Consider the following 22,546-nt stretch of genomic DNA (forward strand, 5'->3'; position numbering starts at 1 on the left):
GCTGGTCTTGAACCCGTGAGCTCAGGCAATCTGCCCTCCTCGGCCTCCCAGAGTGTTAGGATTACAGGCATGAGCCACCTCACCTGGCCTTGGTTTCCATTTTAATGTAATGAATAACACACAACTTACAAGTAAGGTATGTAATACTTTTCATTTTAAATGAATAGTATTATTCATTAATTATTCCATTAATTATTCCAATTAATTATCACAGAATGCTTTTGTTGATTTTTTTCCTTAAATCTACATCCATAGCCAACCAATGGTTGTAAATGAACATGAGTAGTTCCAACACAAATGTTGGTAAATATATTTTTTTACACTAACCAGTGAAACAGTAAAGTTTATCAATGACATGATTGACTTATTTTACTGCATAAGATAGCAAATTTTGAATACTGGAAGAGCATTTCCTCAAGTTTTTGTGCTATGCACTATGTAATGGTTACAGATACTACACGCTTTTAAGTCGAAACTATTATTAACATTTTTCTCCAATATTCTATGGCAATGTCAAAACATTCTCTCCTCTTTTTTTTTTTTTTTTTTTTTTTTTGGCCAAGGCTGGGTTTGAACCCGCCATCTCCAGCATATGAGACCGGAGCCCTACTCCTTGAGCCACAGGCGCCACCCACATTCTCTCCTCTTATCAGTACTCCTTCTTCACTCTGCCAGAGTAGCATTTGAAATTTGTTATATAGTGTATGATTTTTTTTTTTTTTTTTTGTAGAGACAGAGTCTCACTTTATGGCCCTCGGTAGAGTGCCATGGCCTCACACAGCTCACAGCAACCTCCAACTCCTGGGCTTAAGCGAGTCTCTTGCCTCAGCCTCCCGAGTAGCTGGGACCATAGGCGCCTGCCGCAACGCCCGGCTATTTTTTGGTTGCAGTTTGGCCGGGGCCGGGTTTGAACCCACCACCCTCGGTATATGGGGCCTGCGCCTTACCGACTGAGCCACAAGCACCGCCCTACTGTATGATTTTTTTTTTTAGAGACAAAGTCTCATTTCGTCACCCTTGGTAGAGTGCCATGCGTAACAGCTCACAGCAACCTCCAGCTCTTGGGCTTAGGCGATTCTCTTGCCTCAGCCTCCCGGGTAGCTGGGACTACAGGCGCCTACCACAACCCCACGGCTATTTCGTTGTTGTTGTTGTTGCAGGTTGGCCAGGCCTGGGTTTGAACCGCCACCCTCGGTATATGGGGCTGGCGCCCTACTCACTGAGCCACAGGTGCCGCCCTATAGTGTATGATTTTCACACATCCTACTCAGCAGTTGCATTAGAGTGAAATATATGTATACTTTTGTATTTATATGTACCAAAAGTAGAATGGAAAGATATACTCTGAAATTTCATTTAATTTATTTGTAATTTTGTGTTTATAGGTGATCCTGTGGAGTACCAGAGGAAGGATATAAAAAATAATATAAAAGCGAGTATATGTGCTCGCTTCGGCAGCACATATACTAAAATTGGAACAATACAGAGAAGATTAGCATGGTCCCTGTGCAAGGATGACACGCAAATTCGTGAAGCATTCCATATTTTTAGACTCACGCCCCTGTCTGCCCAGTAAAGGCCTTTCTGCAGCAAATAATAATAATAATAATAATATAAAAATAAAGATTTAAAAATAAAATATGTAAATGGGTATAAAGACCTGTGTGTAGTTGGATATGAGGTCAGACCATTAAGTTCCCAAATTCATCCTAGAAAAAGTGTAGCAAGGCCAACGCAGGGGCTCACACCTGTAATCCTAGCAGTGTGGGATGCTGAGGCGGGTGGATTACCTGAGCGCACAGGTTCAAGAGTGAGACCCCAGGCACCTGTAGTCCCAACTACTGGGGACGCTGAGGTAAGAGAATCACTTGAGCCCAAGAGTTTGAGGCTGCTGTGAACTGTAATGCCAGAGCACTCTATGGACAAGTGAGATTCTGTCTCAAAAAAAAAGAAAGAAAGAGAAAGTGTAGCACTTCTTTTCTAGGACGCCTCTTTGCTAAGTGTCACTACAGTCACCTTTGAAGTCCTCCCCGTGGGAAGCTATGCACTGATACCAGCGCCTAGTCTGCCCTTCATAGCAATTTTGGGACTTTTTCTGGAATCAGCATGACAGGTGTTGTCGTATGAGTTCTGACAGTGAAGTTCATGAATTCTTCCTAGAAATAGTGCTACATACATGGATCATTATGAAAGTCTTGAGATACAGAAAAATCAAGAAATGTAAAATTCTCATGGATGAACAAATGAAGCCCTCCCAGCAACACCGATAAGCCGAGCAAGTTGAAACTTGTGCAGGTGAATCAGAAAGGACACTGTCGACTGTTTTTCTTGGAAGTGAAATAATGGACCATAAGACGGTCTGTCTCAAAACTTTCATAGTGACCCATGATACTCATTGCTGAATATCACTATGATCACCAGATAGCCGGGGGTGTGTGTGTGTGTGTGTGAGAGAGATAACTTCATTTTCCAACCTTCTATGTGCATGTTGTGTATAAAGTTTTTTCACTCAAGGACCCTGTCATTTGTTTCAGTTTCTGGGAGTTGTCTTTGGAACTGACTCCTTGGTTTTGGGATGCTCACCACAAACGGCATTTTATTAATTTCTGTATTAATATAAGGCAAACATTCACCCATTCATCTTGAAGAAAGTTGCACAGCTCACCTTAAATTTGCATGCTGATGCTACAAACTCAGAATTCTGTGTTCTGCTTAGCCAGGCAAATTAAGCTTGCTTTTAGCCAGCCTGTGTGCCCTTGAAGAAGGAGAAGAAATGGTTTTCTAAAATTATAATGATTTAGACTAGTCTGGTTAGAGACTGGGGACAGTGGTGGGGACTATCATGATTGCTTCCTTGCGTGGTAAGGATCTGTCTATAACTCTGGGAGAATTTAAGGGTGATAGCTATGTCCTGGCTTGGAGCAAACACTTTTATGTTGAGCAAGTGGTGAGTGCTAAATGTTTTCGTGATTAAGCATTCCCCAAGTAATTGCTGAGGGAAGTGGTGGTGGCAACAGTGCTCAACATTTCTTAGGACTGTCTACGTAGCTGGGTTCCAGTAGGCCTAGTGGGCATGTCAGAGCATCTGTGAGACTCTGAGAACCTCAGGAAAAGAAGGGACTTTCTGCGAGTCTAAGTCCTTTATATTTGACAATTAATAGATGTGACCTATGTCATACTTCAAACTGATGAAGTGGACTATTTCCATTTTTTATTATTAAAATTATTATGATTTTATTATTAACATTTTTGTATCTTAATTAAGAACCAACAGAATTCCATTTGCCATGATACAGTATCGAATATTTGTAATTAACAATACCAGGCTAGATAAATAAGCTTCTTTCACATTTTAAAAAACTTTTTATTTTATTTTAAAATTACTAAAGATTCACAGGAAGTTGCAAAAATACTACAGAGAGGTCCCATGTACTTTCTACTCAGTTTACCCCATGGTAACATCTTACATGACTATATTTGTATTTTCCAAATTTTCTATGTTACTCTAAAACTTAGTGTAGGGAGAGGAGTCTTTTTCCAGTTCTTTATTTTATTTTTTTTTTTTGTAGAGACAGAGTCTCACTGTACCGCCCTCAGGTAGAGTGCCGTGGCGTCACACGGCTCACAGCAACCTCTTAACCCTTGGGCTTACGCGATTCTCTTGCCTCAGCCTCCCGAGCAGCTGGGACTACAGGCGCCCGCCACAACGCCCGGCTATTTTTTTTTTTTGGTTGCAGTTTGGCCGGGGCTGGGTTTGAACCCGCCACCCTCGGCATATGGGGCTGGCGCCCTACTCACTGAGCCACAGGCGCTGCCCCTTTTTCCAGTTCTTAAAAGTATTTCTTTCTTTCTTTTTTTTTTTATTGTTGGGGATTCATTGAGGGTACAATAAACCAGATTACACTGATTGCCTTTGTTAGGCAAAGTCCCTCTTGAAAGTATTTTTTTTTTAACCTTTTGTTTTGAATTAGGTCTCTACCCTGTGCTATCTATACTCCATCTAATGCTGACTTTCTATGCATATCCTCAGGTGATACTCAAAATATTTAAAGATAACAGAAAACTGGTCTTACTTTGAGAATAACTACTCAGAATAAAGACTGGTGCCAAGAACTACCAAGACCTGAAACAGATCTCTAGACACTCAAGCATTAACTCTTTAGTTTTGGATCATGCAGACATCTGGGAAAGGGAGGCAGGGGAAGAAGCAATTGATCAATGGTATGGAAATATTTCAGTATTTGGACCACCATGCAGCTGTGCTTGAGAGCACCACATTTTCCTGCAATGCAGTCATCACATTGCTTTGAGTCCATTGAATTATTCTTTTGTGTGTGTGTGCGTGTGTGTTTTTTTTTTTTTTTGGCCAGGGCTTGGTGTGAACCCACCCCCTCCGGCATATGGGACCGGCGCCCTACACCTTGAGCCATAGGCGCCACCCCATTGGATTATTCTTATTTGCCACACCCCAAATATTACTATCAGCTTTTTTTTTTTTTTTTTTGTAGAGACAGAGTCTCACTTTATGGCCCTCGGTAGAGTGCCGTGGCCTCACACAGCTCACAGCAACCTCCAACTCCTGGGCTTAAGCGATTCTCCTGCCTCAGCCTCCCGAGTAGCTGGGGCTACAGGCGCCCACCACAACGTCCGGCTATTTTTTGGTTGCAGTTTGGCCGGGGCCGGGTTTGAACCCGCCACCCTCGGTATATGGGGCTGGCACCTTACCGACTGAGCCACAGGCGCTGCCCTTTTTTTTTTTTTTTTTTTTTTTTTGAGACAGAGTCCCAAGCTGTCCCCCTGGGTAGAGAGCTACTATCAGCTTTTTGAAAGCAAAGGTGTTTACTTAATTTGTGAAACTCTACAGCCCAGCATGGTACCTAGCTCAATATGTGACAAATTATTAATACATACATGAAACTTTAGTTCTAGTCCTGGGTTTGCCTTTAAACTAGCCATGGGAACTTACACAGGTAGATCACCCAGCTTTCTTCTTCTTCCTCTTCCTCCTCTTCCTCTTCTTCTTTTTTAAAACAACTGGTATTAAAACTTTTTTTAAAACAACTGGTATAAAGGTGATAATTATCCTTTTCTGTAAAATAAGATTATTAAACCTTTTAGTCTTTTCAAGTCCAAAGCTTCATAAGGAGTTTGCAGAAATTTCAAGATATGTAATAATAAGGAAAGACTAGGGATAAAATCAGAAAATTGCATTTTGGCAAATATTTAAATGTCTATTATCTGCAAAATTCATCATTTTTAAAAATAGTAGGAAACTAAAAATGATAGACTTGTTTAGGAAGAAATTAGTCTAGTGAAGATCATGTTTTTTTTTTTTTTTCTTCCCTGAGATAGACTCTTACTTTGTCTTTGTCATCCTCAGTAGAGTGTTATGGGGTCATAACTCACAGCAACCTCAAACTCTTAGACTGAAGTGATCTTCTTGCCTCAGCCTCCTGAGTAGCTGGAGGGGACTACAGGCGCCCACTACAATGCCCAGCTACATTTTAGAGACAGGGTCTCGCTCTTACTGAGGCTGGTCTCTGCAGGGAGAATGGGGACCAAAAACCCCATTCTTGGCGAGGAAAAGCACCTCCAGAAAAAGAGGAAAATTGCAAAGTAAGCTGAGTGAGTCAGAACAAATTAAAGCCAGCTAGTTTATATTTAAACTAGCCATTGTTAGCAAGATTCCCAACAGAATTGAAATTCTAGCCTGTTGGGGATACAGTTTACAAACACCCCTGCTGGGTCTGTAAGCACTCTGAGGAAAAAATGGTCATAGAAGAGGATATGACAAAGACCTAGAAAGATACATTAACAAGATCATTTCCTGCCTAGTAAACAGGCAAAGCAGATATCCATTGTGGAGATTTGCATTTGCCTGGTTCAAGGGACTGGCTTGAACCCTGATATAAGGGCAGAAGAGCTTATATCCCTTATTGCAGAGGAAGATCCTCTGTGGTGGTGATGGGAGGAAAAATTCCTCTCTCCCACCAATTCCTCAGAGGAGATTAATGCCAGTGGCATTTTACTCCACAGGGAACTAGCAGAGTTTAACACCTCCCTAGGAATCTGTGTGTGTGATCTCAAGCAGGAGGCTCTCCTGATACAAGGCTCAGATTTCAGATTTCTCAAAGCTAGTCAAACCCCTAAGGTTAATAATAACAATAGGAGCTGATATGCTCAGAGAAACTGCTGGCTTCTTTGCTCCCTCCCTCATCTTACCCTCTGGGCAAATAGACTTCAATAAAAGCAGAGTGGAGCAAACACTTGGTGCCATTGCCAGAATGTCATAAACGGGCAATGGACCCCTGAGCTCCCACTTTTAATTCTACTCTATGTTTCATGTCTCTTTCTATACCTTTGTCTCTAACTCTATATTTCTTCAGTCAGTTGCCACCAGTTTCCATAGATCTTAGTGGACCCTGCTCCCAGGGTGGGACCCTGACAGGTCTCAAACTCCTGAGCTAGAGCAATCTACTCGGCCTCCCAGAGTCCTGGGATTATAGGTATGACCTACTGGGCCTAGCGTGATCATATTCTATAATACCATGATATAAGAAAGAATGAAATAAGTGCTATAATAGGAAAAAAAAAAAAGGCATTTCAAGAAAATAGAGAAAGGAGTGGTGTTTCCTTTTTTTGTTGTTTTTTTTGTTTGTTTTTTTGAGACAGGGTCTTGCTCTGTTACCTGGGCTTCATCATGAACCATTTGGCAGATTTTTACCCATGATGTAAGATTTTATTAAATACACTATTTTGAAAGCACGAATGATTGTGGGAGTAATTTTCCCAAGATATGGCAGTCAAGTATCTTTCATTAGTTCTTTTTTTTTTTTTTGGCCGGGGCTGGGTTTGAACCTGCCACCTCCAGCATATGGGACTGACGCCCTACTCCTTGAGCCACAGGCGCCGCCCCTTTCATTAGTTCTTGTATGCCAGTTATAGTTTATTGCTTCATAGCTCCAAATTTGACCTTTTTGCCTGTTATATGAAAATGTATCTGGGCCTTCAAATATTTGTCCTTCAAAGCCAGCTGACACTATAGCTTTGTCAGCAGAGGGTGCTGGAGAGCCATTGCAGGAGAAAAGGATTTTATTTCCTGGTTTCGGCAGCATGCTCTGTTCCTTCTGTGTGCCTTTCTCCAATACCAGCCTCCTTCTGCAGCACATGTGGCTTCCCCAGTGCCTACCTCGTTGCATGAGGTCCTCCAGTGTCCTACCCTTGAAGTTCATGGCAGCCCCATAGCCAGATTTCCCTGATATCTCTCTCACTCAGGTTGTTTCATAGTGGCATGCACTCCGGGGAGCTAATTTCCAGCAAGTTCTACTGGTATAGTATCACAGAGGGCTTCTCAGCCATCCAATGATCCATAGCCAAACCCTCTCCAGTGAGGTCTGAATCTCAACTTTGGGGGTTATCAGGGCTCTTCCTTCAGTGCTCTAACTCAGCCCCAGAGGTAATGACTATTCAATACAATATTACATAGTAGAACCGCTATTATATATATGCATATATATAAATTATATATGTATATACACACACATACATGTACACACACACAAATATATATGCCATACTAGTTCTCTTCTTACTAGCCAATCCCTCATGCTATGTCCTGTTATATTCTTTTTTCTTTTCTTTTCTTTTTTTTTGAGACAGAGTCTCACTCACTCTGTTGCCTTGGCTAGAGTGCCGTGGTGTCATCATAGCTCACTGCAACCTCCAACGACTGGGCTTAAGTGATCCTCCTGCCTCAGCCTCCTCAGTAGCTTTGACTACAGGCATGTACCGCCATGCCTGTAGTGGTTAATCTTTCTATTTGGCTATAGAGATGAAGTCTCACTCTTGCTCAGGCTGGTCTCAAACTTCTGACCTCAAAGCAATCCTCCTGCCTCATTCTCCCCAAATACTATGATTAGAGTTATGAGCCACTGCACCTGGCAAATAACTATTTCTATTACGTTTTCTCTGCGTTAATTCCTGTATGACTTCTTTCTCCTGATTATAAGCAGACTGATATTTCTTGGCTTATACAAATCCCAACTTATACCCTGTGTTTTTTACTTCTTTTTCAAAAAAGATAAATACAGTGCATTTTAATTCCCTTTTGACATCTGAATTGTCCTGGAGTTTTACCTCCTCTATACTTCTCCACTTCCAACTAAATCCTTCTTGATATAGGGTATACTGTAGCTTCAGAAATTATAATGATGTTAAATAAACAGATTGTGTTCTTGTATATCCTTTCAGGCCCCAGTTCCTCTACTTAGACTCTTTCCTTCCTATAATGTTCTTGAAGAATTCCTACTTATCCTTCAAGACCCCAACTCCAGTATTATCTTTGAGAAGCTTTTTTTTCTTTTTCAGATGCTTTAAAATTTCTATAAAACTCTTTGTCCCAGGAGGAATCATTTAACCATGATACACAAAACATACTGAATACATTGCCTGATGTCAGGGTGCAAAAACCTTTCTTTTACATAATAAAATCCTCTTCTGGTCCATCTTGACCCAAGTCCTGGTTGTCTGAAGGCAGATTCCTGTCAAGAGACCTAGAGTTGTAGTAGAAAGCATCCCTTTCATCTAGTGGCTGGTATTCTTGCTTCATTTCAGTTAGGAAGCCACTTCCAGATGCAGATCCTGAGCCAGAGCCAGAGCAAGAGCCATAGTCGTCTTCAGAAAGAGGAAAGATATCATTCCAATTCTGCAGTCTTGTCATTGAAAAAGGGTCAGTCCTTGGAGGGAGAATCCTCTTGGTCCCTTTTCACTGATGCAGTTTGCAGAATTACTGTTGGGATTGCAGCGTACCCACTGGTACCTGGCTCTTCGCATAGGGTAACCTTCCCAACAGATGGCTGGTGGGTTGCTTGCAGATGTCCTGAACATCTACTAAGGAACTGCTCTCAGGGAGCACATCGGAGCTCAGCTCCCACAAAGGGAAGATGGTTACTCTACTCCACCAAGACTGACTCCTCCATAATGCATCTCTCTGGGCTCCGCCCTCACAGCCCCAGCTGCCAGAAAGCGATGCAGAAGAAAAACCAAAGGTGCCCAGCTGGAAACTCATGCTTCCTAGAGCAGGTTTCTGGGTGTTTGTGGGTTCTCCCGTTTCCACTGTATTCCAAGGCCCCACAGAGCCAGCTGTGCACCCAGAGGTTTGGGGAAGGAAAGACTTTGTGAAGTTTTTTTGGCAGAGTTATCCACATACTCACAGAGGATGATTAAATGAGATAACGCAAATAAAATTTGCAGAGTGCCTGACACCAAATGATCATTCAAATATTAGGCGTTACTGACATTCCCCTGTGCCCAGGTTTAGCCACAATTCCGACAACAGTTCCTGCTTGCTTTTTTCCTGGATTGGACAGTGGGAGACCAGTCCTAGCCCAAGCATTCTGATAGTGCATTCCTGGCAGACCTGGAGATCTGGACGCCAGTCTCCACCCATTCTCTGCTATGTCATCTGTCCATTTTAGGATTTGGGCATCCCCAGTCCATTTTCTCAGAGCCCAACTCTTTCTGTCCCCCTTTCCAACTCTTGGCCTGCCCCACTCCAACTTCTCTACTCCGCAGCTGAACACAACCCAGCACACATGGTGACAGTCCCAAAGTAACAAAAGCAGAAGAAATTGCAGACATTTTTCTCCCCAAAGTGAAGCTTATTGGGAAATTTCTAATGAGAAATAAATGATTCTGGGGTTTTATATAATTAATGCGGAATTAAGTGTGCTGCTAGTCAATGTTTGCTTTTCTGTTTTTGTTGCCTGGAGAGGAGGAAACGTTGGCTAGAGCTTCTCTCTGCCCCCAGAGACTTTGTACCAGCCTCTTTGGCTTCCTCTGCTGATAACTAATGTTCCTAGATGTGGGTGGAGGAGCTTTCCCTTCAGCATGGCCCGGAAAGAGTTCAAGTGCTAGCCTTGTCACTTGCCAGCTGTGCGAGCACAGGCAAGTTTCTTAACTCCTCAAACCCTCTATGTTTCCGTCTATACAATAGGGATGGTAATAAGAATAGTAGCTACTAAAGGAAAATGAGATGATACACAGAAATCACTCAGCACAGTCCCTGGTACAGAATAAACACCCATTTGAGAGTTGGAGCCCGAAAGGCCCAGAAATAATAAAAGAATGAAAGCTACTGTCATAAAGGTGGGATCTGCGGAATAAAGTTTTCCTGAAGGATTATGGCAAAGGTGGATTTTGAAGAAACACATGCCCTTCCAGGGACTTTAGAGATACTCAGAAGCTCCAGATGCAGAAACTTGGTCTTCTTTCTTTCCCCCAGACATTGCTACATTTTAAAACATTATGATAAAATTTATATAACATGGGCGGCGCCTGTGGCTCAAGGAGTAGGGCGCTGGTCCCATATGCCGGAGGTGGCGGGTTCAAATCCAGCCCCGGCCAAAAAAAAAAAAAATAATAAATAAATAAATAAATAAATAAATAAATATTAAAAAAAAATTTATATAACATAAAATATACCATTTTAACCATTTTTACCTTTGGCCATCCTTAGGGCTGTCTGCAACCCTTATAAAAAAGGTCAGTAATTACTTAGGGCTCCTTATATTTCAAGTTATATAGAAAATTCATTATGGGGCTCCTGGAAGTTGAGAGAGTAGCGACGCTAAGGTGGTAGCTGCCGCCGCGACCGCCACGGGATAAGCCGGGTAGAGTTGCTGAGGATCTGCCATACTTACTGATTAACTATAGAAGATTATACCAAAATAGAGAAAATTGGAGAGGGTACCTATGGAGTTGTGTATAAGGGTAGACACAAAACTACAGGTCAAGTGGTAGCCATGAAGAAAATCAGACTAGAAAGTGAAGAGGAAGGGGTTCCTAGCACTGCAATTCGGGAAATTTCTCTATTAAAAGAACTTCGTCATCCAAATATAGTCAGTCTTCAAGATGTGCTTATTCAGGATTCCAGGTTGTATCTCATCTTTGAATTTCTTTCCATGGACCTCAAGAAATATTTAGATTCTATCCCTCCTGGTCAGTTCATGGATTCTTCACTTGTTTTTTTTTTTTTTTTTTTGTAGAGACAGAGTCTCACTTTATGGCCCTCGGTAGAGTGCCGTGGCCTCACACAGCTCACAGCAACCTCCAACTCCTGGGCTTAAGCGATTCTCTTGCCTCAGCCTCCCGAGTAGCTGGGACTACAGGCGCCCGCCACAATGCCCGGCTATTTTTTGGTTGCAGTTTGGCGGGGGCCGGGTTTGAACCCGCCACCCTCGGTATATGGGGCCGGCGCCTTACCGACTGAGCCACAGGCGCCGCCCGATTCTTCACTTGTTAAGAGTTATTTATACCAAATCCTCCAGGGGATTGTGTTTTGTCACTCTAGAAGAGTTCTTCACCGAGACTTAAAACTTCAAAATCTCCTGATTGATGACAAAGGAACAATTAAACTGGCTGATTTTGGCCTTGCCAGAGCTTTTGGAATACCCATTCGGGTATATACACATGAGGTAGTAACACTCTGGTACAGATCCCCAGAAGTATTGCTGGGGTCAGCTTGGTACTCGACTCCAGTTGACATTTGGAGTATAGGCACCATATTTGCAGAATTAGCAACTAAGAAACCACTTTTCCATGGGGATTCAGAAATTGATCAACTCTAGGATTTTCAGAGCTTTGGGCACTCCCAATAATGAAGTATGGTCAGAAGTGGAATCTTTATAGGACTATAAGAACACATTTCCCAAGTGGAAACCAGGAAGTCTAGCGTCCCATGTTAAAAACTTGGATGAAAATGGCTTAGATTTGCTCTCAGAAATGTTAGTCTATGATCGTGCCAAATGAATTTCTGGCAAAATGGCATTGAATCATCCATATTTTAATGATTTGGACAATCAGATGAAGAAGATGTAACTTTCTGACAAAAAGTTTCCACGTTCCAGATAGTTGTATTTTTACTGTTAACTCTGTTTTTGTCTTGAATATTTTTCTTTTCTTTGTTGTAAAACTTATGCTGTACTTCATCTTCTAATTTCAAAAATATAACTTAAAAATGTAAATATTCTATATGAATTTAAATATAATTTGTATAAGCGTGTAGATCTCACTGTAACAACCATTTGTTACTATAATGAAACTATAAATCTAAAAAAAGAAAAAAGAAAATTCATTATGTTGGGCGTGGTGGCTCACGCCTGTACTCCTAGCACTTGAGACAGGTGGATTGCTTGAGCTTAGGTGTTCAAGACCAGACTGAGCAAGAAGAGACCCTCTCTCTAAAAACCATTGTGGTGGGCACCTGTAGTCCCACTCGCTTCTTAGGAGGCTGAGGCAAGAGGATCACTTGAGCCCAGAAGTGTGAGGTTGCTGTGAGGGCAACAGAGCGAGATTCTATCTCAAAAAAAAAAAAAAATTTATTCAAACAATAAAGGGATGAGATTACTGGGGTTTTTGTTTTTGTTTTTGTTTTTCAACTGAGTACACTGAAATCTGATCTCAGGTATGATTTTTTCTGATAGCTCAAATAATTTCAGCCGAGAACTTATTTCTCTCTCTGTTTTTCTCTGCCCTCTGGTCTACTGGTTTTATTCAGCACAAAGTGGATTTCTGGCAGCTCCAGACCCCTCACTCTCTGTACCAAGCAGGTCAGACCTCAGCTCCTCATAACCACTCTTCAGAGGAGGGAGTGTCTGTGGCACTCCCACTGGTGGGAGAGGAAACCTTCCTCCACAGAGGTTTCGATAGTACCTCTTTGCATGTAGTTATCTTAGACTGGATTATGTGCCAGTTTTGGAAAGACCATGGTGACCGGATATAGTGACTAGCTTAAGTCAATTACAGCCCATCCTAAGATGGGAGGTGGGGCCAACCCCATGCAAACTGACAGGGTAAAAGGGCTCCTTTCCTCAAAGCAAAACGTGAGGCTACAACCAGGAGAAGAAATGGCCACTACAAAGACTTTGTCCTGGTCACCCACCCCAGGAGTTCCCACCCACCATCCCCCATAGCATGATTTCCTGTTTTCTCCTCCTTATCCGTATTCCATCTGATTCTTCCTGCCATGATATTCTGCCTTATCCTCCACTGCTCTTAAGGATAAGAGGATGAGGCACGGATGATCACTGATCCCTGGAGTTTACGTTGCCAGCCACTCTAGTCCTTCAATAAACTTAAAAAATATTTGCCAACCAGTTCCTACAAGAGCTGAGTCCCCATATACCCTGAAACTCAGATTTGAAAATCTCACTGCCTGGGCGGCACCTGTGGCTCAGCGGGTAGGGCACCGGCCCCACATGCCGAGGGTGGTGGGTTCAAACCCGGCCCCGGCCAAACTGCAGCAACAAAAAAAAAATAGCTGGGTGTTGTGGCGGGCGCCTGTAATCCCAGCTACTTGGGAGGCTGAGGCAAGAGAATCGCCTAAGCCTAGGAGTTGGAGGTTGCTGTGAGCTGTGTGACGCCACGGCACTCTACCAAGGGCGATAAAGTGAGACTCTGTCTCTACAAAAAAAAAAAAAAAAGAAAGAAAATCTCACTGCCTATAAATAAGAAAAGTCAGCTTTAGAATCTAAAGTCAACTTTATTTTTAATTTTAATTTTTTTTTTTTTTTTGAGACAGAGTCTCACTCTACTGCCCACACTAGAGTGCTGTGGTGTCAACCTAGCTCGCAGCAACCTAAAAATCCCAGGCTCAAGCAGGAGCCTCAGCCTCCCAAGGAGCTGGAACTCCAGGCATGAGCCACTGCGCCCTGAGCCTAAAGTCAACTTCGGAGGTTAGACGAGCAAAGCCTAACGGCACATGGCTTAAATCTTTTTTGTACACCAGTTTAGGGCCCTGAAAACAGCAGTTAGAATTTTGGACTAATAATGTGTATATGCTGTTACATAAACTAAGCTGGCCTTCTGCTAATTTTTTCAAATTGACAGATTTCTCCAGAACAAGGGCCTTTTTGTTTTTAGCTACTCTGACACACTTTTCTCAATGCCCTCTCTTTGAGCTGCAGTCTTTGCTGCTTAAAAGCTTTCCTTTTCCAAAGAAGAGAACTAAAAGACATAACAATTAGGAATTTGCAAGCAAAGAATTAAAGTATATTTCTTTTTTATTTTATTTTATTTTATTTATTTATTTTTTTGTAGAGACAGAGTCTCACTTTATGGCCCTCGGTAGAGTGCCGTGGCCTCACACAGCTCACAGCAACCTCCAACTCCTGGGCTTAGGTGATTCTCCTGCCTCAGCCTCCCGAGTAGCTGGGACTACAGGCGCCTGCTACAATGCCCGGCTATTTTTTTTTTTTGTAGAGACAGAGTCTCACTTTATGGCCCTCCGTAGAGTGCCGTGGCCTCACACAGCTCACAGCAACCTCCAACTCCTGGGCTTAAGCGATTCTCTTGCCTCAGCCTCCCAAGTAGCTGGGACTACAGGCACCCGCCACAATGCCCGGCTATTTTTTGGTTGCAGTTTGGCTGGGGCCAGGTTTGAACCCGCCCTCGGTATATGGGGCCAGCGCCCTACCGACTGAGCCACAGGCACCGCCCTATTTTTTTTTTTTTTTTTGGTTGCAGTTTGGCCAGGGCCGGGCTTGAACCCAGTACCCTCAGCATATGGGGCCGGCGCCCTACAGACTGAGCCACAGGTGCCGCCCAGAATTAAAGTATATTTCTGTATTGATTTTTATAATTTCTCATCTGTTAAAATCAAAACAAATGATCCTAACCAGTATTAATAAATATCATTTTTGAGAGTTTTCATTTAGCCTTTTAAAAGCAAGTGTCCATTTCTGCTGCTTTTTCTCAGTTAACCACACCTGAGGTGGAAAATCCACTGTTTATACCATACTGCTGCAACTGAGACATAACTACCCCCTGGTGACAGCATACCTTAGTTGTAGGCAAAGCACCCGAAAAGCAATAAACACCATTTCAAGCACTGGTTGTGCAAAACCTAAACAAATGATGATTTTATTACTTAAATCCTTGAAATTTAAGTATCTTAGTCATATACAAGGTGGCATCTTATACTTTAACTTTTTGTTACTTTGTGGGCTGATCACTTTCTAGTTAAGTCTACCCAATCTGATTTCAGTGTTTCGACCATTAAATGGCAAGGCCTTATTTGAAGCCATATAATTACATGTACATACACACATATACATGACATATAATACATAAGCCATATGTATACAAACATATGTTCTCTTTTATTTTTTCTCTCATATAATAGTTGAGTTAAAACTTTTATGTAGTATGTATTTCCTACTGACATTTATAAATGGAGAAATACATAAAGTTTACTTTTAAAATTTTAATTTAAAAAATAGACTTATTGATATATAAATGAAATACAGTAAACTGCACATTAAAAAAAATTTTTTTTTTTTTTGAGACAGAGTCTCATTCTGTTGCCCAGGCTAGAGTGCAGTGGTGTCACCCTAGCTAACAGCATCCTCAAACTCCTGGGCTCAAGTGATCCTCCTGGCTCAGCTTCCCAAGAAGCTGGTATTACAGGTGTACACCACCATAGCTAATTTTAAAATACTTTTGTAGAGACAGAGTCTTACTCTTGCGCAGGCTGGTCTCAAACTCCTGGCCTCAAGTGATCCTCCTGCCTCAGCCTCACAAAATGCTAGGATTACAGGCATTAGCCACTGTGCCCTGCCCAAGAAAATATAGTTTTAATAGCTGATTTATTTTATTTTTTATTTTTATTTTTTTTTTAAGACAGAGTCTCTGGGGCGGCGCCTGTGCCTCAGTGGGTAGGGCGCTGGCCCCATATGCCGAGGTTGGCGGGTTCAAACCCAGCCCCGGCCAAACTACAACAAAAAAATAGCCGGGCATTGTGGCGGGTGCCTGTAGTCCCAGCTACTTGGGAGGCTGAGTCAAGAGAATCGCCTACGCCCAAGGATTTGGAGGTTGCTGTGAGCTGTGTGACGCCATGGCATTCTACCGAGGGCGATAAAGTGAGACTCTGTCTCTACAAAAAAAAAAAAAAAAGACAGAATCTCACTTTGTTGCCTTTGGTAGAGTGGCGTCATAGCTCACAGCAACCTCAAACTCTTGGGCTTGAGCAATCCTCTTGCCTCAGCCTTCAGGAGTAGCTGGAACTACAGGTGTTTGCCACAACCCCTGGCTAGTTTTTCTATTTTTAGTAGAAACAGAGTCTTGCTCTTGCCCAGGCTAGTCTCAAACTCCTGAGCTCAGATGATCCACCCACCTGGGACTACCGGAGTGCTAGGATTGCAGGCATTAGCCACCACACCTGGCCCCAATTCAATATTATTGTTATTGTAGTGATGGACACCAGTTCCACTAACAAGTCACAGTACTCTATTTTAGATTTCCTCAAAGCTGGGCAGTTGTTGGTGAGTGACTGATTTTACTTTGCCGTGACTAATCATCTTCAGAGTCTGCTTGTACCCCGACACATACTTTCCATTTTTCATAACGAGTTGGTGTCTTGAGTTGATTGGCTCCAGTCACTTTTGCATCTACTTTGGATGGCCCCCAACCAAGACCAGCTGCCAAGATGGCCCAGGAGTGTGAAAGGCTTGATAGATGATTTTGAAATTCATAAAATATCTGGGTGCAGTGGCTCACCCCTGTAATCCTAGCACTCTGAGAGGCCGAGGAAGGTGGATTTCTTGAGCTCAGGAGTTCCAGACCAGCTTGAGCAAGAGCAAGACCCAGTCTCTACTAAAAATAGAAAAACTAACTGAGTGTTCTGGCAGGTGCCTGTAGTCTTATCCACTGGGGAGGCTGAGGCAAGAGGATCTGTGTCAAAAAAAAAAAAAAATAGGGCTCGGCGCCCAGAGTTCTGTGGCTAGGGCACCAGCCACATATACCAGGACTGGCAAGTTCGAACCTGGCCTGGGCCTGCTAAAAACAACGACAACTACAACCAAAAAATAGCTGGGCATTGTGACGGGCGCCTGTAGTTCCAGCTTCTTGGGAGGCTGAGGCAAGAGAATCGTTTAAGCCCAAGAGTTTGAGGTTGCTGTGAGATGTGATGCCACGACGCTCTACCAAGGGTGACATAGTGACACTCTGTCTCAAAGAAAAAAAATGAAATTCATAAAATAGTTTGTTAATTCTAAAAAACAGGAGTATTAATTCTAATTACTTGCATATAACAACAGAGGCCATTTTTGTCAGAGGTAGTATGTCTAAATTCATTAAATATGAGGCCTTCTAATCCTGTTGCTACTCTCAGAACACCAGCCCTGCCTGTGACTTTGTCTCTAGCAGTTCAATCAGGTTGTATTGACATTACAAACTGGATGTATTAGGACTTTGACATTGATTGAATTGTGGAAAAGTAGAATTTTATGACCAGTGGGAATTTTGGAGATTTTCCTGTCTTCCTCTTCATTTTACAGATGGTGGGGGTGGGGGGAAAGCCCACAGAGGTGAAGGGGTCTGTCCCAGGTCACGTGGAAAAGGTTTCTTTCAACAACATTATGGAGGGGTTGAGGGGATGAGGTGGAGGATGTGGTCAGTTCTCTCCTTTGCGACTTTGGTCTCTCATTATTCCCAGCTGCAGAACTTTGAGCACAGCTTTATCTTCCCCTGGTCTCCAGCCAGTGGTTCACCCCCACCAATGTTCCACCAGCTGCAGTGACAAGGTGGATGACCTTACTCCACCGCAGTGAGCTGACTGCAGCCCCACCATCGATGCCTGAGAGCAGCTCAGAAACCTAAAGTTCAAGACTGTCTCTGCCTGTCTGAGCTGAGCTTCTAAATTGAATGCCTGTGACTGCTCTCCTAGTTGCTCTAGAACACTCTTTAAGGTGTCTCTGTCCCAGATGAAAACCCAAACGGGTAACAGGGCAAGAGACCTGGACCCACATTTAAACACGTGCTTCTTTTCCCCTTTCCTTTCTATTTTTCGCTTCTTTTTTTGAGACAGAGTTTCAGAATGACACCCGAGCTAGCATGCAGTGGCATCATCATAGCTCACTGCAAGATCCAATTCCTGGGCTCAATTGATCCTCCTGCCTCAGCGTCTTGAATAGCTGGGACTAGGTGCATACCACAGCACCTGGCTAATTTTTCTATTTTTTGTAGAGGTACGGTCTTGCTCAGGCTGGTGTCAAACTCTTGACTTCAAGCAATCCTCCCCCATCAGCCTCCCAAAGGGTTAGGATTACAGGCATGAGCCACTTCACCCATCCTCACTTCCTTTCCTTTATCCTCTCACAAAATTTCTGGGGCCAAGTGGGGGCAACTTTTTCTCCCATCTACTTCCTAAGTGGAACTCTGCAGTTCACTAGCCTGGACCTTGATAAACACAGGTGGAGGTAAGGGAAGATAGGCAATCCTCTTTTAATTGTCCGAGTGGCAAAGCTAGAGAGGCACAGAAAAATCCTATTTTTGAGTGCCAGAAGCTGGATCGTGTCTTTGCACTCCTCTGTAACACTTTTAATGTCCCTAGCCAGCAGGATGCCTCTGGAAGACCAGGGTGAAAGTCATGTGCTCTGACAAGCTAAGTATAAGCACATTAATAATTTTTAAACTACTGGTATTACTTCTTCTCCCCTTGATATCCAAATGTCCTAATTAGCAACCACATACTCAGATTTACAATAAAATTCAGTTCCCTGAGTACCAAAGACCCTTCCGCAATCTATCCTCTCTCCACTACCATGGTAGTAATAGCTAACATTTATGAAAATTCACTATGTGCTGTGTAGATTAACTTATTTAATTCTCATAGCAACCCTGCATCGTAAGTACTATTACTACACCCATTTTACTGACAAGGAAACCAAGGCTTAAGAGAGGCGACTTAATCAAGGTCACATATCTGGTGAGTGATAGAGCCAGGAATCTGGAGCATGGGTTTTAACTTCTAGTTGCTTTCTAGTATTTAAACTACAAGGGTTCACTGCTTCCCACTCCATCACTTTATTTGACTTCCCTGGTGGTGGCAGGGGAGGCAGTTTTTCCAGAACCCTTCCTACCAACTGAAATTCATTGATTTGTACCATGAAATCTGAGTGGATCTGTTTATGTCAAAATTACAGTTGGCTAATTTAATATATTTTATTGCTTGTAGAAACCTTAGCACAAGTGATTAATTGTCTTAAGTGGAGATACCAGCTTAAAAACAGTCAGTGTTGCAATATGAACAATGCAATGCACCTTTGCTTTAGCCAAGGTGTGTTGCAATTAAGTTATAGATTAATCATTGTTCTAACCTTCAATTTTCCTTTGCCCTAATTTCTTATCTGCATTTTATCCTTTTATATTTAATGATTTTTTTTTAAAGCTTCTATAAATGCCCTTGGGAATGAGGTTGGAAGAGTTAGTGATTTAAAGAATGAATTAATGACTCACTGTATTTAAAAGGTTATCACTTTGTGATTTTGTATATATTATTTCCCATTAACTCCAAACTTTTCAGAAATCAATTCTGCATTCATCTTTGTGTCACTAGGATCTGTCACAATTTATCCACTTAATAAATATTTTGAACTTTAGAAAAAGTGATGGTGGCTCAGTGCCTGTAGCTCAGCAGCTAGGGTGCCAGCCACATACGCTAGAGCTAATGAGTTAGAACCTGTCCTGGGCCTGCCAAACAACAATGACAACAACAACAAAATAGCCGGGTGTTGTGGCAGGCACCTGTAGTTCCAGCTACTTGGGAGGCTGAGGCAAGAGAATCGCTTAAGCCTAAGAGTTTGAGGTTGCTGTGAGCTGTGATGCCACAGCACTCTACTGAGGGTGACATAGTGAGACTGTCTCAAAAAAAAAAAAAAAAAAAGAAAGAAAAAGTGATGGTACAAAGAGCTTGTCCTCAAAGGGCTTACAATGTATTGGATAGTGGCAGGTGTATTGAGAGAGCTCAGTGAATGTTTGTGGAATAAATCTCACTTTATCTCCACAAAAAAACCTTGTGTCAAAAATGAAGATTATTACTAGTTTTTAGAAAGACACAGAGGAGTGATATGTCTTGCTCATGATGGCTCATTGGAAAAAGGGACATCCAGGTATTTAGATGCCCAAAGCCCTTGCTCTTTCTACTACATTAACATAAGCCACACAGAGCAAGTAGACACTGTTGTTTTTCCATCCATCTGGCACTTTTATAGATACCCACTGAAATGCCAAGGGAGGACACAGGTAAAGCTCACCTTTCCAATCAGAGGCCTGCAATATTCAGCATGTGATATTAAGAAATGGGCAAATCTGGCTTGGCGCCCAGAGCACAGTGGTTACGGCACCAGCCACATACCCCGAGGGTGGCAGGTTTAAACCCAGCCCGGGTCAGCTAAACAGCAATGACAATTGCAACAATAAAAAAACAGCCAGGCATTATGGGAGGCGCCTATAGTCCCAGCTACTTGGGAGGCTGAGTCAAGAGAATCCCTTAAGCCCAAGAGTTTGAGGTTGCTGTGAGCTGTGATGCCACGACACTCTACTGAGGGTGACATAGTGAGACTATGTCTCAAAAAATAAATAAATGGGCACATCATTCATGCCAAGTCAATTACTGCATAACTATCCATCCTAAAGCCTGGCAACTTTAAACAACAATGATTTATTATTTCTCCTGATTCTGAGAGTTGACTAGGCATTCTTCTGCTCCATATGGTGTTGGCTGGGTTCATTCATGCAACCACATTCAACTGGCAGCTGGGCTGAGCTGAAACATCTGGGGCCCTGGTGAGACTGTCAGCTGAGGTGCCTCAATTTTCCTCCGTGGACCTCCTGCCATGTGGCATGTCATCCTGCTGGGCCTGTCTGTGTGGTTGCTCTCAGCAATATGGCCTGGAGTTCTTTACAGCGTGGCAGCTGGCTTCCAAGATAGCAAAAATAGAAGCTGCTAGTTGTTTATAGGCTCCAGAGCAAGTATTGGTCAAAGGACTGTCTCAGATTCGAGAGGAAAGGAAATAGACGCAACCTCTTGATGGGAGGAGTGGTGTGCACACTGAAAAAGGGAAGAATTGTTGGCAACCATTTTGCAGGGACTCTACCACAGAGCCCTCTCTAGGACAACTGCTACATCTGTTCTCCTGGGAACCACAGATGTTAGGAATCATGCACATCCAGAGCTGCTGGGGCCATCTTTGCTGCCAAGTAGACAAAGCCTGCTTGAGAAGAAAGCAGAGCCAAGGTGAAGAAAAAAATGGCAAAATTCAGTTTTCCACTCAGGTGGAACAAAGAGGAAGAATAGCTAGTGGTAAAGACTTCAAGACCAGCCTGAGTAACAGTGAGCCCTGTCTGTACAAAAAATAGAAAAATTACCTGGACATAGTGGTGCACACCTGTAGTCCCAGCTACTTGGGAGGCTGAAGCAAGAGGATCACTTGAGCCCAGGAGCGTGAGATTGCAGTGAGCTATGATCACACCACTGCCCTTTAGCTTGGGTAACAGAGAGAGAACCTGTCTCAAAAAAAAAAGTATACGATTTTAAATCATACCACCCTTAGTTTTAATCCTGACTCTGTTGCTTATTAGTCATATGACTTTGGGAAAGTTACTTAGGACCTCCAAGTCTCAGATCTCTTATCTGTAAGTGTGAACGTTAATAGTACCTACCTCCATAGGACTGTTGCAAGCATTAAATTGATAACATTTGTAATGAACTTAGCAAAGAGCTGGGCACAGGCTAAACTCAATGTAAATAACTGTTACATGCACCAAGATGGACTTAGACTCTCTCTGCCACATTCTCCTTCCTGTGCTGGAACTTGAAGGTCCCAGGTGAGATTGGATTGGAAGCCCTTTAACATATAGCTAAAGATCTCATATGTCAGAAGTCTTCTAATTAACACATCCTTCCTTCCATTTTAAATGTGTGAACCCAGACATAACCAATGCCTGACTTAACCGTGGGAAAAGAATAGTCAGTAGGTTGTACGCCATTCTTAGGAAATACAGTCCTATGCCGGACAACTTCAATAGATTAAAGAACAACACTGCTATCACCACAGTGAAAGGCTGGCACCATTTGTACCTGTCACTTGCTTTACTCCCGTACAGCTGAATCCAAACTGCACACGGTTCCTTCTTAGAGGTGGTACGGATCCAGGTTTCAGGCCCCTTTCATGTACTGAAGGTCACTTTTGCTGATCACACTTGTATGACATGTAATGCTTTCATCTTTTAGGTGTGATTTATTTACACCTTTTCTTTGTCTCTGTCAATTTGTAAAGTGACTACTTGTTTCTTTACTGGAATCAGCCCATTTCTGTGTATGTACCTACCCTAAATTTACCACTGGTGACATTGATTATGTTCAGCATGTTGCATAACCATCGCCTTTATCTAGTTGCAGAATACATTTTCTCTTAATTATCTTTCTCTTCTCCCTCCTCTTCTCCCTCCTCCTCCTTTACCCAGTGTTAGAGCCAGCTTCCTCAGTTACCTTGGTTTATAAACCTGGCCAGAGAGGGAACTAAAAGAGATTCCTTGAAGCCATGTGTCCTGATCGGACTGGTTTGACGAGGCTGAAGTCATCTATTGTGACTGTCAGCATAGAACACACAGTTCTGCTCCCTGGAGACTCCACACTGGAGCACATGTTGTTTGCAAAGTGACTGGCCCAGGAAAGGACCAATTGCCTTTTGTAAATCAGGTAATAGGT

The 22,546-nt window shown here is 42.7% G+C and overlaps 1 non-coding gene and 1 pseudogene across 1 annotated transcript; both read left to right on the forward strand.

Annotated features, from left to right (window-relative positions):
- Window positions 1–1,442: 1,442 nt before the first annotated feature.
- LOC128566090 (U6 spliceosomal RNA) lies at window positions 1,443–1,549 on the forward strand. Its single transcript, XR_008374386.1, has one exon. It is a non-coding gene; the product is annotated as a U6 spliceosomal RNA (small nuclear RNA).
- An 8,311-nt stretch (window positions 1,550–9,860) lies between these two features.
- Window positions 9,861–11,877, forward strand: LOC128564365 (cyclin-dependent kinase 1-like; annotated as a pseudogene).
- Window positions 11,878–22,546: the final 10,669 nt, after the last annotated feature.

This window comes from Nycticebus coucang, chromosome 14, assembly GCF_027406575.1.
Source record: "Nycticebus coucang isolate mNycCou1 chromosome 14, mNycCou1.pri, whole genome shotgun sequence".
Taxonomy (NCBI): domain Eukaryota; kingdom Metazoa; phylum Chordata; class Mammalia; order Primates; family Lorisidae; genus Nycticebus; species Nycticebus coucang.